The following is a 14,387-nucleotide window of genomic DNA, read 5'->3' on the forward strand; positions in this document are numbered from 1 at the left end:
GACTGATGTCCAGGAAGCGCACAATGACGGTGCCAACTTGGGCCAGTGAAGCAACGTCCTCCACAACTAGACTGAAGAACAAAATGACAGCAATTTGTCTGTTCCCCTTCCCCCAATTCCCCAGCACTGTTCCCTTCCCCCCAATACCACAATAAAAATCTTTAAAAAAAATAGTTAAGATGGTAAATTTTATTTAAAAAAATGAGAAAGAGTCCATTGCATGTGTTGAGTAACCCTTAAGTATCAGGGGTTATTTCTAAATCATACATGCTATTTATTAAATCTCTGCAATGCTCACAAAATGCATTGTTGCCTATTTAGGGAGTAACATTTTCTAATTTTTGTTTTTGATTAAAATGAAATGTAGGCTTAAGTCCATTCACTGGAAGGCACTGTACTAACTCAATACCAAGATGAGTTTTTATACAGTACTTAATACCACAGCAGAACCATCCCCAAATTCCAATAAGTCCTACCACTGAAAAGGCAAATGCAAGTGAAGAAAATTTTAGTGGATCAATAATCTCAGTTTGGATTCCCCAAACTGGAAGGGCTCTGGGATTTAACTCCCCATTTTGCATGTCTAATCTTTTTACTGTTACACTCCCAGTAATCCTAAACATTGCTGAAGCCCTCTCCCCATATCAAGAAATGAAATGGAAGATTTTTTGTTTGTTTCTCTGTTTGTTTTTACTTACTCTAGGAGTCTCTATATGGACTGTTGCCATCAAGACTTGCAGCATTGAGTCCTTTGCTATCTGTTGCTTTTCCCCAGCAGCAGACCCCCTGCATCCTTCCAAGAAGAGCTTTTTTCCTTATGCTCTAATGACCAGGAATGATGCTTGTTAGACAACAAGCTCCATTTCCCAGGAACAAGCGGCTCAGCACTAGTAAGCTTGGCCATGCGCATGTCCCTGACATTCTGAACTGGGCTGCTTTGCGTGGCTTATCCTGCATGAGCAGGAGAATGTTGGCCCTGTGTCCTGAACTTTCTGAGTAACTGCCGGACTTGATACAGAACATACGTTCAGGCTGCAGGTGAGCTGTCCTTTCTAAGTCCAGCCTCTCTCACCCTAAAATGAAAAGCACAAATGTGCATTTCTCCTTGCTCTTTGATCAAGCTCTGCCAACAGCACCGTAAATGGCGATCTGTGATGGCGCCATGATAAAGGCTTCTAGGTCAGCCTCAACCACTTAAAGAATCTTGCCATCTTTAATTCTTTAGCTTCCTTTTCTAATAAACGTATGTCTTTAATCTTCCTTCCCGAAATAAACTAGGGCTTTGGAAGATCATCTTTCTTCTATAAGCCCCTGTACCATAGGCTGTCATTCTTTTTCCTGTAATGATACTTCTCACAATTCAATTTCTATGGGTTTGATAACCTCAGCTTTTAACAAAATGTTTCTAATGGGAATGGAGGGATTAAAATAAGTGGAATATGGCTGTATGGGTCAGCTATATTTGTGATTTTAAAACATAGGTTTAAAAGAAAATATCTTCTCTGAAACTCCCTTCAGGCATTATATAAAGAAAACTGTAAATATATGAAGCTGTGGAAATAAATATACCTTATTAGTTACCCACCAAAAAAAAAAAGAGAGAAAGAAACCAAGGACATTAAAGCTTTCCTTAATATTTAAGATTTAAACCAAGGACGACTAGACTCTGCTACCTTGAGGCTAAGACATAGAACTTGAAGCGACGTAGATAATAAAGCTAAGGTTGCACTCATGCCAAGCTCTCTTGTAGGCCAGTTAGCAGTAGCTGCCTTTAAGTCAGATGCACATTCATTGCCCAGTCAACTAATGCCATAGTGACATGGTGCAAATTATCATGATCTTTGGGACATAAGTAAATATAAGAATACTTATGTTTACTTTGTCCATCTGAGATTTGTGATAGGCATGTAAAAGTCATGTCCTGTACAGGTGAATGTATAGATGGGACCTGTCTAGGGTAGATTTGCCATTTACTTTTATTAGCCAAGCTGCTTCTAGATTCAAATAAGATATAAGTTCATTAATATTTAGTTTAAATGAAATTCTTTCATTCAATAAATAATTTCATTTTATGTTTTCCTTTTGGTTTGCCTTTTGTTTCTCCCGAATGAAAATGCAAGCTTCATAAATGCTGAGATCTTGTATGAGATTTCCTTTCTAATTTTAGAGTCTTCCAAGAGGTGGGTAGGCTTTTGTGTGAAGGGAACATTTTCTCAGTGCTCATTTCGAGAGGTGCTTGTAAAATCATTTTATATCCTGTCTTTAGTGTGGGAACACTAGCTCCTAGAAAAGGTGCTTTGCATAGAGTAGGTCAGTAAATGTTTGATTAGTCAACATAAACACTATAGGCCTTCAATGATCCTTGCCAATCTGTTTCCCTGCTCTGTTATTTGTCTTGTTCACCATGGGAGTTATTTGTTCTTCTCTACTCCTTTACTCCCCTCAAACCTCCAATCTTTTCATATATATTTTCTCACTCTCAGTAAAAGATGCCATATCTTACATTTCAGAATAAATAGAATGCATCAGATGGGAATTTCCTCAACTTCTCTCTCTAAACCTACAAAGTTGCATTTGCTGCATCACTCTCATCTCTCCCTCTGCTTTCTCATGACAGTCTCCCTGTGTGTGTCTGTCTTCACTTGGAATTTTCTTCATATAAGGACACATATCATGTTAGATTCAGGGCTATACTACTCCAGTATGTCCTCATCTTAACTAATTACATCTGCAATGACAATTTCCAAACAAGATCACATTCTGAGGTACTGAGGATTAGAATTTCAACATATCTTCTTTGGGGAACACAAGTCAACCCATAATGGCTTCTAACAGTTGTCCTGTATCACTCTCCTCCTAATTCCACACTTGCTTATGGGTTGTCTATACTCTCATTTCTCAATACACTTAAATAAGCTCCTCTTCTCACCACTTCTATAAATCTACTTTTACTAAACTCTTTGTACTATGTCCAGTGAATACTTTTCTGTTCTTACTTGCCCTCCTAAAAATATTTGGCATTGTTGGCTACTCCTATCTTAAACCTCTTTTCCTATGACTTAGATGCAACCTTTCCTTGTTTACCTCCTACTTCTAGGAACTTTCTTCATGTTGCAGACTCTTCTCTCCATCTCTTAAATGTAGGTTTTCTTTGGGTTTCTGTTCTAAGTCCCTTTCTCACTCCACATAATTTCTCAGTCTCAATCCCCCCTGCTGGCTAAAGTTACTACGGTGATTTGAAATCTCTATCTTCAGCTCTTATGTCTTTCCTGAGTGTCAAACTCATCTAAAGTGCCTGCCCAACAGCTCAACATGGATGCCCTACGGGCACCTCAAAGGTGAAATCATCTTCTTTACACAATACTTGGTCTTTCTAATTTTTAGTGTTTTAAATATTTCTCTTTTTTTCTTTTTTTTTAAATTAAAATTTATGGAGGTGACAATGATTAGTAAAGTTACATAGGTTTTGTGTCAGCTGAGTGGCTCATTGGTTAAGAGTTGGCTTGGGAGCGTGGAGTTCTGAGCAGCAGGGCTGCCAGTTCAGATCACACATGGGCCAGTGACTCTGTGTCCTCTACAGCTAAGATGGGGGACAACAGCTTGACCTGGAGCTGGGCTGTTGTGAGTCACTGGCAATGGCGTAAGCTGCAGTGAGGCTGCAGTGGGCTGCTGTAAGCTACCGTGAGTGGCCAGCAGCCATCATGAGCTGCCCTGTGCTGCCGTGAGTGGCGGTCCAATGGCTGGCATTTGATCTGCCTCAGCTGGGAAGAGCACAATGATCACAATACCAACATGGGCCAGTGAAGCGACGTCCTCCACAGCTAGACTGAACAAGAAAAGGGCAGAAACTTGTCTGTTTCCCTTCTGTGATTCCCCAACACTGTTGCCTCCCCCTAGGTCCCCAATAAAATCTTAAAATTAAAAAAAGGCACATAAGTTTCAAGTGTACAGTTCTGTAATACATCATCTATATAACACATTCTGTGTTCACCACTCAGAGTCAGTTCTTCTTCCATCATCATATATTCAATCCCGTTTACCCTCGTCTATTACCCCCATCCTCATTTACCCTCTGGTAACCACTAAACTATTGTTTGTGTCTATTAGTTTGGGTTTGTTTGTTTGTCTTGTTCCTTTGTTGCTTTTAGTTTTATATCCCACATATCCATGAAATTATATGGTTCTCAACATTTTCTGTCTGAGTTACTTTGCTCAGCATAATAATCTTAAAACCCATCCATGTTGTTGTAAACAGCATTATTTCATCTTTTCTTATGGCAGAATAGCATTTTATTGTGTATGTATAGCACATCTTCTTTATCTAATCATCTATTGAAGGACACTTTGTTTGTTTTCATGTATTGGCCATCATAGATAAAGCTGCAATGAACATCGGAGCACATACATCTTTATGGATAAATGTTTTCAGACTTTTTGGGTAGATACCCAAGAGAGAGATTACTGGGTCATATGGTAATTCTATTCTTAATTTTCTGAGGAACAGCCACACTGCCTTTTACAGTGGTTGCACCAATCTGCATTCGCATCAACAGTGTATGAGTTTTCCTTTGTCTCCTCAACCTCTCCAAAACTTGCTATTATTTGTCTTGTTGATGATAGCCTTTCTAACTGGTGTGAAGTAATATTTCATTGTAGTTTTTATTTGCATTTTTGGATGATTAATGATGTTGAGCATCTTTTCTTATGTCTATTGGCCATGTGTATGTCCTCTTTGGAGAAATGTCTATTCAGGTCCTCTGCCCATTTTTTTCATTGGATTGTTTGTTTTTTTGTTGTTGTTGAGTTGTATAAGTTTCTTATATATTTTAATATTAGCCCTTTATTAGAAGCATTGTTTGCAAAACTCTTCTCCCATTCAGTTGGATGCCTCTTTATTTTGTCAATGCTTTTTTTTTGCTGTGCTGTAATATTTTTCTAAATTTAAACATTAATTTAATTTTATAATCACAACTCATATGCATATGTGTGCTGTTTTTTTCAGAGTTGTGACATCAGAGCTTTTTTTTTTTTAAGCTGAGCCATCCTGCCACCGGTTGGCAGCTCAGGGGCTGCTCAGCTCAGGCCGGGCATCGAACCACTGTTGCTCAGAGCTCAAATTCTTGAGCGAGCTCTTAACCAACTGAGCCACTCGGCCGGCCGTGACATCAGAGTTTTGATACTTCAATAAAATGAATTGGTAAACTTTAAAAAAAAACTTTTTTGGGGAACAATGTGTTATTTCCAGGACCCATCAGCTCCAAGTCAAGTTTTCATCCTTCAATCTTAGGTGTGGAGAGTGCAAGCTCAGCTCCAAGTCCCATTGCCACTTTCAATCTAGTTGCGGGGGGGTGGGAAGTGGGGGGGTGCATCCTACCATCCCATTTGGGAGTCAAACCAGCAACCTTTTTATTAAGATCACATGCTCTCACCAGTTGCGCCATCCGGCCACCTGTTGGCAGATCAGTGGCAGCTCAGCTCGGGTGCAGCTCAATGGTCAATGTGGAAATTGAACTGGCAACCCTGTTGCTCAGAGCACGCACTCTTACCAACTGAGCTACTTGATTGGCCCATGAATTGGTAAACTTAGTATTCTTATAATTGTTTGCTTTATATTTGTCTCCCCGGCTAGATTACAAGCTTCATGAGGGCAGGAACCATGTATAATGATAATTTTAGCATAGTATTATACATGGCACATTATAATCAATATATAAATATTTGCTGAATGTTTGAATGAACCCTCAGAGTATAGATGGGAATCTGAGGCTCCGAGTGTTTAATGGCAGGGCTGGTCCTAGGAATGCATAAATAATATCTAATGGCTAATCAGATATTGGGCATGGATTGGAAACTTGACACTTCATGGTTAGAATTTCAAAAGTGGAAAATCAAATCTCCAGGTAGTCCAGTAACTATCATCTCTTGACTTGGTTCAGACTTACAGGCTCCACTGTGACTCCAGAGTCTGTACAACTTCTGCTTTATCATGATGCTTCTCAAACTACTTGCAGTTCCTCATATATGCAGAATGATTGCATAATGTGTTGTCCAAACTGGGACAACTTTGAGAATGAAAGGGACTCCTATTAATAACTATGCCTGGATAAAAGAAATAAATTGGGACTATGCTGGGTACCAGGATTTATGTTCTTCCCACCCATATATACACATATACTTGATGTCTTGTCTCTCATATTCATACTTGTCTGCCTGAAATGCCGTTTCTCTTTCTTTGTCTATTCCACTCTTAAAAACCTGTCAATGCTTCCTAGCTCTGAGAAGCCTTCCTTGTCAGGCTCTTCTTTTCCCCCCATACTCAAATATAGTGTTTGCCCTTGTGTGTTTTCAGCACTTTGTGATTATTCCATTCCAGGATTTTTTATACTCTTCTGTAACTATGTGTGCTTAGCAGTCCATCTTCCTGATAGCCTGTAAGCTCTCTGAAGATAGTGACCATGTCTTTATTTCCCCCTGATGTCTGGTAGTACTTAGCACATTGAAAGCACTCATTAATTGTTGAATATGTGAACACATTAATAAATGAATGAATAAAAAATAAAATTGTTCTCCCCATACCACAAAACTGCTATTATTTTTTAAGGCAATAGGACAGGAACATATTTTCATGCTTTCCACTTGACATGCATGACTGAGATCTTTCCACTGTCAGCCATTCAGGAAACATTAGGGCAGGAAAGGAACCATGCTGTGAGATATGTTAAAAGAGAGCCTAAATAATACATTTTGTACTGGTGTGCCACACTACCTGGAACACTGCCATCACAGCTATCCCTTTGGAGTAAATACTGTGTCTAGATGGCCACTCCTATTACAAACACACACACACACACACACACACACACACACACACACACACACACACATGGTCTGACAATTACATTCATGAACTCATCCTAGAATAAGTGCTACATACCTCATGGCTGACTATCACTACCATTACCTTTGAAATACACCCCTTGGGAAGCTATGCACCAATGCCAGCACCTAGTCCACCATTCAAAGCAATTTTGGAACTCTTTTTTTCTGGAATGGCCATCAGAGCTGTCCTCATATTACACTTGATGTCCTGAATGTCATCAAAACGTCTTTCTTTCAATATGTCCTTTATCTTTGCATAAAAAAAGAAGCCTTTGCGGGCCAGATCAGGTGAGTAAGGAGGGTGTTTCAATACAGTTATTTGTTAACTGGTTAAAACTCCCTCACAGAAATTGCAGTGTGAGCTTGTTCATTTTCATGATGTAAGAGCCATGAATTGTTGGCAAAAAGTTCAGGTCTTCTAACTTTTAAACACAGCCTTTTCAGCAATTCCAAGTAGTAAACTTGGTTAACTGATTGTCTAGTTGATACAAATTTATAATGAATAATTTATCTGATATAAAAAAAGGTTAGCAACATCATTGCAACAAAGTTCGCGAACTTAATTGTCAGACATCCTATTTATCATATATCATATACATAATATATATTATGTATAGAAACATTATATATAGAGAAACATTATATAAAGAAATATTATATAGTATATGAAAAGATTATATGTAGAAATGTTTTGTATATAGAAAGATTATATATCGAAAGATTATATATATAAAGTATATATAAAGATTTTATATATATATATAATCTGACAATTAAGTTAGCGAACTTTTTGCAATGATGTTGCTAACCTTTTTTTTGTAAAGATTTTTTATTGGGGAATTGGGGGGATGGGAACAGTGCTGGGGAATTGGGGGAAGGGGAACAGACAAGTTGCTGTCGTTTTGTTCTTCAATCTAGTTGTAGAGGATGCTGCTTCACTGGCCCAAGTTGGCATCATCATTGCGTTCTTCCCTGGCGAGGCAGATCAGTCGCCGGCTTCTGGACGGCCACTCACTGCGGCTGCTGGCCGCTCATGCTGGCTGCTGGCTACATATGGTAGCCCATGGCAACCCACTGCCACAGGGACTGCAGCCTACGCCGTTGCCGGCAACTCACGGTGACCCAGCAACAGGTTGAGCTGCCATTCAGCATCTTAGCTGTGGAGGGCAGTGTCACTGGCCCTCATATGTGGGATCCGAACCGGGGCCCTCTGGCATCCCAAGCGAGTTCTTAACCATCGCGCCACTCGGCCGGCCCTTACCTTTTTTGATATCAGAGCAATTATTCATTATGAATTTGTACCAACTGGACAAACAGTTAACCAAATTTACTCTTTGGAAGTGCTGAAAAGAGTGCGTGAAAAAGTTAGATGAACTGAACTTTTTGCCAACAATTCATGGCTCTTGCAACATGACAAAACACCAACTGATACGGCATTGTCTGTGAGGGAGTTTTTAGCCAGTAAACAAATAACTGTATTGGAAGACCCTCCCTACTCACCTGATCTGGCCCTCAGTGACTTCTTTCTTTACCTGAAGATAAAGAAAACATTGAAAGAAAGACATTTTGATGACATTCAGGACCTCAAGGGGAATTCAACAACAGATCTGATGTCAATTTCAGAAAAAGAGTTCCAAAATTGCTTTGAAGGGTGGACTAGGCACTGGCATAGGTGCATAGCTTCCCAGGGGGAGTACTTCGAAGGTGACTGTAGTGATATTCAGCAATGAGGTATGTAGCACATTTTTTAGGATGAGTTCTTGAACGCAGCTGTCAGACCTCGTGTGTGTGTGTGTGTGTGTGTGTGTATAAAATTTAAGAGGAGTAGCCTTCTAAATGATCACCCACTTAGATTTTAATGGGAATAGGATATAATATATGGAATGGATGAATCTGGGCGGCAGTGAGGGAGAACTGGCAGATGGATTTTACCTGGTCTGTAATTATTCAGCCATATATTTAATGTCTGTCTACACCCACTGTACTATGTGCTCCATGAAGGTAAAGATATGTCTACTTTGGTTTACTCAGCACCCAGCATAGTGCCTGATCTTTGCGTTCAATAATATCTGTTGACTATCTGATTCTGTGCTTATATACATACCACTTTGTATATATTTATATTCCTTATATAATTGAACCTCTTTTGTTCATTTCATGTTGGGAGACCCTGCTTTTATGCAGCCTCACTAGAACTGAGGTATATTTAACATGTAGGTTCAGCCTGCCCAGCCCAGCCCAGCCTCAAAACTGACCACTGCAGGATCTCTGTCACCAAACGGAACCCTAATTTGTTTTGCTTCCCCAAGCCTGAAAATTAGTGTGTGTGTGTGTGTGTGTGTGTGTGCACGCACATGTGTGCATGTTATGTGCCACAGAGCTCCTGAGTACTTAAGGAGCCATAGGCTTCCTGCTACTCCTTTCAGTTCTGAACAGATAACCCTGATTGATTCTTGCCAATTCCTCTTCTCCACCTTCATGAGATTAGGCTGGGCTTGTTGTATGCTTACATTCTGGCTATGTCTCTCTATCACAACATTAGTTTACAATTCTCAGTTAGCAGTGTGGAATTCTCACTATCAGGCATGTTGTTTTGTTCATTGCTTAACTTCCAATGTCCAGGATTTTTGTTGGCAGAATAGGTTTTCAATACGTTCCATTGAATGAATGAATGATGGAGAACTTCCTGGGGAAGGGCTGTTTGCTGTTAAAAAGGAAGTGTTCTTGGGCAGTAGTAGTAATAGGTACCATAGCTACCATTTATTATTTGAATAATCTGTGTCAAGCCTTGTGCTAAGCATTTTAAGAACTTTTCTCTAATGGGCATGATGATGTTATGAAGCAGGTGGTATTATTTCCATTTTACAGATTACTAAACTGAGGCACAAAGAGATGAGCAACATGACTAAGGTCATATAGAAAGTGGTGGAAGAAACCCACATTGTTGGTTCCACTGCCCCATACTTTCCATGTTATCCTATGAGAGAGTATTTGCACAGTTGGAAGTGTGATGTCAATTGGGGGAAGGCCACATGTGTGTTATGGAGGTGGTATGGGTACTAAAGATGGACTCCATTGCTTGACGTATTTGCCAAGTATCAGATCTGTTGCCCTTTGAATCTGAAGTTATATTATAATCAGAAGAGTTAGGCTGTCCATCTCTGAGAAGTCTGTGGCTCAATAAGCACTGAGAGCAGAGAGGGTACTAAGTTGGAAAGGCATCAATTGTCTGTTCTGGTAGGTGGCTTTCTGTTGTTCAATACTGCTGTGGGCAGGTTGGTCAGGGTGCAGAGAGTTAGTGCTTACATAGGATTTTAAGCTGAGGGAAATAGTTTAACTAATTTTTTATTATTTGTTCTGGTTCCCCAAGAGAAATACCTCAGATTAATTCATATATAAAATTTGTTTTGCCTTTCTACCTCTCTTCTCTCTCTCCCTCTTCCTCCATCTCCTTCTCTTTCTCCCAGTCAGCAATAAATATTGGGTTTTCAGAAAACTCATGATGCATGTTTGCAACAGATGGCACTAGTTCATTTTTGGAAGTACTAGAGTCATTTTCATCTACGTTATTGCTATGTCATTTGACAGCTGACAGTTCTAGCTTCATTCTAAAAAAATTGAGTGATTTGGTTGAGTTTTGGAGATTTTACAACAAGTTGAAGATGGAATACCAAACTGTGCCTTTTTGCCATATTTTACTGTTTTACTTCCATAAAGGGAAGAATGCACGTGAAGCTTGTGAAAAGTTGCATAAAGTTTATGATGACAATACTCTACAGGAATGTCAGTGCCAATGATGATTCACAAAATTCCATGCTGCTGATTTTGATCTCAACATCGCTCCTTGGTCAGGGAGGCCCACCAAGGTTGATGATGACAAAATAAAGGCATTGATTGAGTCAAACCCACATTACACAACATGAGAGATTGTAGAAACATTGAACATCTATTATTCAAGCATTCACAACCACCTGAAGAAGCTGGGATACATAAGCAAACTCTATATTTGGCTTCTGCATGAACTCAAGGAAGTTCATTTGACAGCGTGTATAAACATCTGCAATATGCTCATTAAACTTGAGGCAAATGATCTTTATTTGAAGTGACTGATAACTGGTGATGAGAAGTGGATTGTTTACAATAATGTGGTGTGCAAATGGTATTGGTCCCGACCTGATGATTCGCTCAAACGACATCAAAAACAGACATTCATCAGAGGAAGGTTATGCTCTCAGTGTGGTGGGATTTTAAAGGTGTCGTGTTTTTTGAGCTCCTACCAAGGAACCAAACAATCAATTCGAATGTAGCTGAGATGTGTCTCTTTGAGGCAGCATAAGGTTGTGTTTAATTTTTTGATCCAACCTGCTACTTTGTGCCTTTTTATTGATGAGTTAAGTCCACTTACATTTCAGTGATTTTTGATATATGAGGATTTGCTATCATTGTGTGTTTGGTTTTCTCGTAGGACTTTGTCTCCATTGTTTATTTGCCTTTTTCTTGCTGTCTATTATTTCAATGTGGTGGTATTCTATGATTTTTTTCTTCTGTTTCTTCTTTTTTTATGTTATGTATTTCATCACTGGATTTTTTGGAGGGTGGTGGCCATTAAGTTTATGTAAAAGAAATTTTCATATTTAGAGTATTCCATTTTCTTGAGCATGCTTCCTTTCTCCATTCCCTTGTGCCAGTTCAAACCTTTATTTCCTCCCCTTTTGTGTTTTTTTTTTGTCACAAATTATTCCCATTTATGCTGTGAGTTGATTTCTGGGCTGTAGTAACAGGTTGTCTATTTCTTTTTTTTAATGCTTTTTTTCTTCTTTACCCTGTGTGTTATGTTTAAGTGTATAGTGTCTTATTTCGTGTAGAAGTTGCCATTTCCTGCTTTTGTCTTTCTGTTCATAATACTACTCATGGTTTTGTATTCTTTTCATTTTTTGTGTCAGGTCTAATAGTCTCCTTCAGTATTTCTTGTAGTGTAGGTCATGTGTTAGAATATTCCCTCAGCTTCTGTATGTCTGGAAATGTCTTTATTCCTCCTTCATATCTAAAGGATATCTTTGCTGGATATATTATTTTTGGCTCATAATTTCTTTCTTTCAGTAGTTTGAATATTTGATTCCTTTCCCTTCTGACTCATAGAGTTTCTGCTCAAAAATTTGATGATAATATAATGGGCTTTCCATTGTAGGTTACCATCTTCTTTTCTTTGGCTGCTTTGAGGATTCTTTCTTTGGCATTAATTTTTAACAGCTTCAATACAATGTGCCTTGGAGAAAGCATGTTGGGATTGAGGTAATAAGGTGTTCTATTTGCTTTCTGGATTTGAGGATCCAGTTCTTTCCACAAGTTTGTGAAGTTCTTATAGACTGTTTGTTTGAATATACCCTCTGTTTCTTTCTCCATTTCTTCTTCTGGTATACCCATTATTCTTTTATTGCTCTGTCTAATGGAGTCAGAAAGTTCTTGTAGTGTTCTTTTATTTCTTTTAACTTTCAAGTCTCTCTTTTCTTCCATTTGTTTCATTTCCAGATTTCTATCTTCGATGTCATTGATGCATTCCTCCCTCTGATCAACTGTATTACCTAAGTTGGCTATTTTGTTTTTCATTTCTTTTATTGAGTTGTTAATCTCCAGAAATTCTATTTGATTCTTTTTTAAAATTTCAATCTCCTTGCTAAAATGTTCATTAAAATCTCTGTCTGTGTTTTCTTGCATCTGGAGTTTTTTCAGAACTGCAATCTTGAATTCTCTGTCATTCAATTCACATATTTTCATGTCTTTAAGTTCATTTTCTGGAGACTTTCATTTCCTTTCTGTGTTGCCTGTTACCTTGGTTATTTATGGCAATTAATGAATTATTGTTTCTCTACCTAGAAATCTACTGGAGTGGGTTCTGCAACAGGTTGTTAGGAATTGGTCTTTCTTTTGCTTTCTAGTAGGTGTTTGTAGAATGGTTTATTTTCTCTCTTACTGCAGCCTTTTATTCTCTCTCATGCTTTAGTGTTATATTTTCTGTGCACTTTTTCTGGATTCTCATACAATGGGGGAATTCCCTGGAACGTGGGCTTCTCCTTTGTGAGCAGATCACTTGTCACCTGGGTCAGGACACCATCTCCATTGGGGGATATGGAGAGCTTCTGAAATTCCAAAGTTATTTGTGCACTGAATTCAGGGCCTGTGTGTTTCAGCAGCTCTGTTTACCCCTGCAAGGATCTGCCCAGACAGGTGGTGCAGGGGAGGGGTGGGTGGTGAGAGGTACTTTGAGCTATGTTGGCAACCACCAGCACAGCCATCCCGCACCCAAGCCTCTCTCTTCTTTGCCAGAACTAGTTGGGCTGTGAGTCTGTGGTTGCGGGCCACAATTTTCAGAACTGCAAATATTCTGTTCTTTTCATCTGACACTGCTACTGTTCTGCATCTAACACTGGGCAGGTAGGAGTGTGTCTAGCTCTGCGAAGATGAATAGGGGCGGGGCTAGAACCCATGCCTATGACTTTCATCTTCTCTTGTCAGTGAGGGCTTAAACCACCATTTTCAGCCTTCTTCCCTTGGTATTTGCTGCAAGGTCTCTGCCATGAGTGCTGGGTTCAGCCATGTTATATACGGATCCCTCTGGCAGGACTGTAAGCCATTAGGGGGAGTGCTAGCAGTCAAAATTTTTCCCACTCCCACAGCTGTGGTAGATCTGGAATGCAGGGAGCTAAAAGCTTTGAGCTCGATCTGCATCCTGTGCCTGCGTGACCTGTGTCTCCGCAATTCCACCTCCCCTCCTCCTCTTCTAGCCCAATTTGCCTCCCTTTAGATTATTTCAGTTAGACATCTCTTACTCTTGTATGTCTGATGCACAGGGTGTCCTTTGTGGTATTATAGTTGTTCAATTTATTGTAAATTTCAGGGGAGATTTCAAGAGTCTCACCTCATGCTGTCATTTCCATGACACCATGTCTGCATTAGGAAATTATTGATTTCTACCCACAGTTTGCCTGAAATGTATTAACTAGGATTGGATTTATGAAATTTCCATTGATATATATGTACAAAATGGGATATATATATATATTAAGTGAAGGAAGCTATAATTAATCTATAAGACACCCTTAGTTATATTTAGTTCTCATATTTAAAGGACCTGTTGGTGCAAGCTTTTTGAAATGAAATTATCACATGTTATTTATCAGCATTTGTCCCTTAGAGTTTTACTCCATTGAGTTTCCATAAAGTGGAAATTGCCTCTATACCAGCTTTTCTCAACCTTGGCACTATAATATTTTGGGTCAGATAATTATTTGTAGTAGAGGTCTATTTTGTTCATTGTGGGATATTTAGCATTGTCCCTGGACTTTATCTACTAGATGCCAGTAGCATCTACCACCCTCTTTTGAGTGGTAACCAAAAATCAATGTTTCTAGACATTGTTAAATGTTTCCTATGAGGAAAAATTGTTCCTGGTTGAGAACTACTGCACTATACAGAGCTTGAGTTCATATATATATATATATATATATATA

This window comes from Hipposideros armiger, unplaced genomic scaffold (assembly GCF_001890085.2).
Source record: "Hipposideros armiger isolate ML-2016 unplaced genomic scaffold, ASM189008v1 scaffold_1325, whole genome shotgun sequence".
In the NCBI taxonomy this organism is placed as follows: Eukaryota; Metazoa; Chordata; class Mammalia; order Chiroptera; family Hipposideridae; genus Hipposideros; species Hipposideros armiger.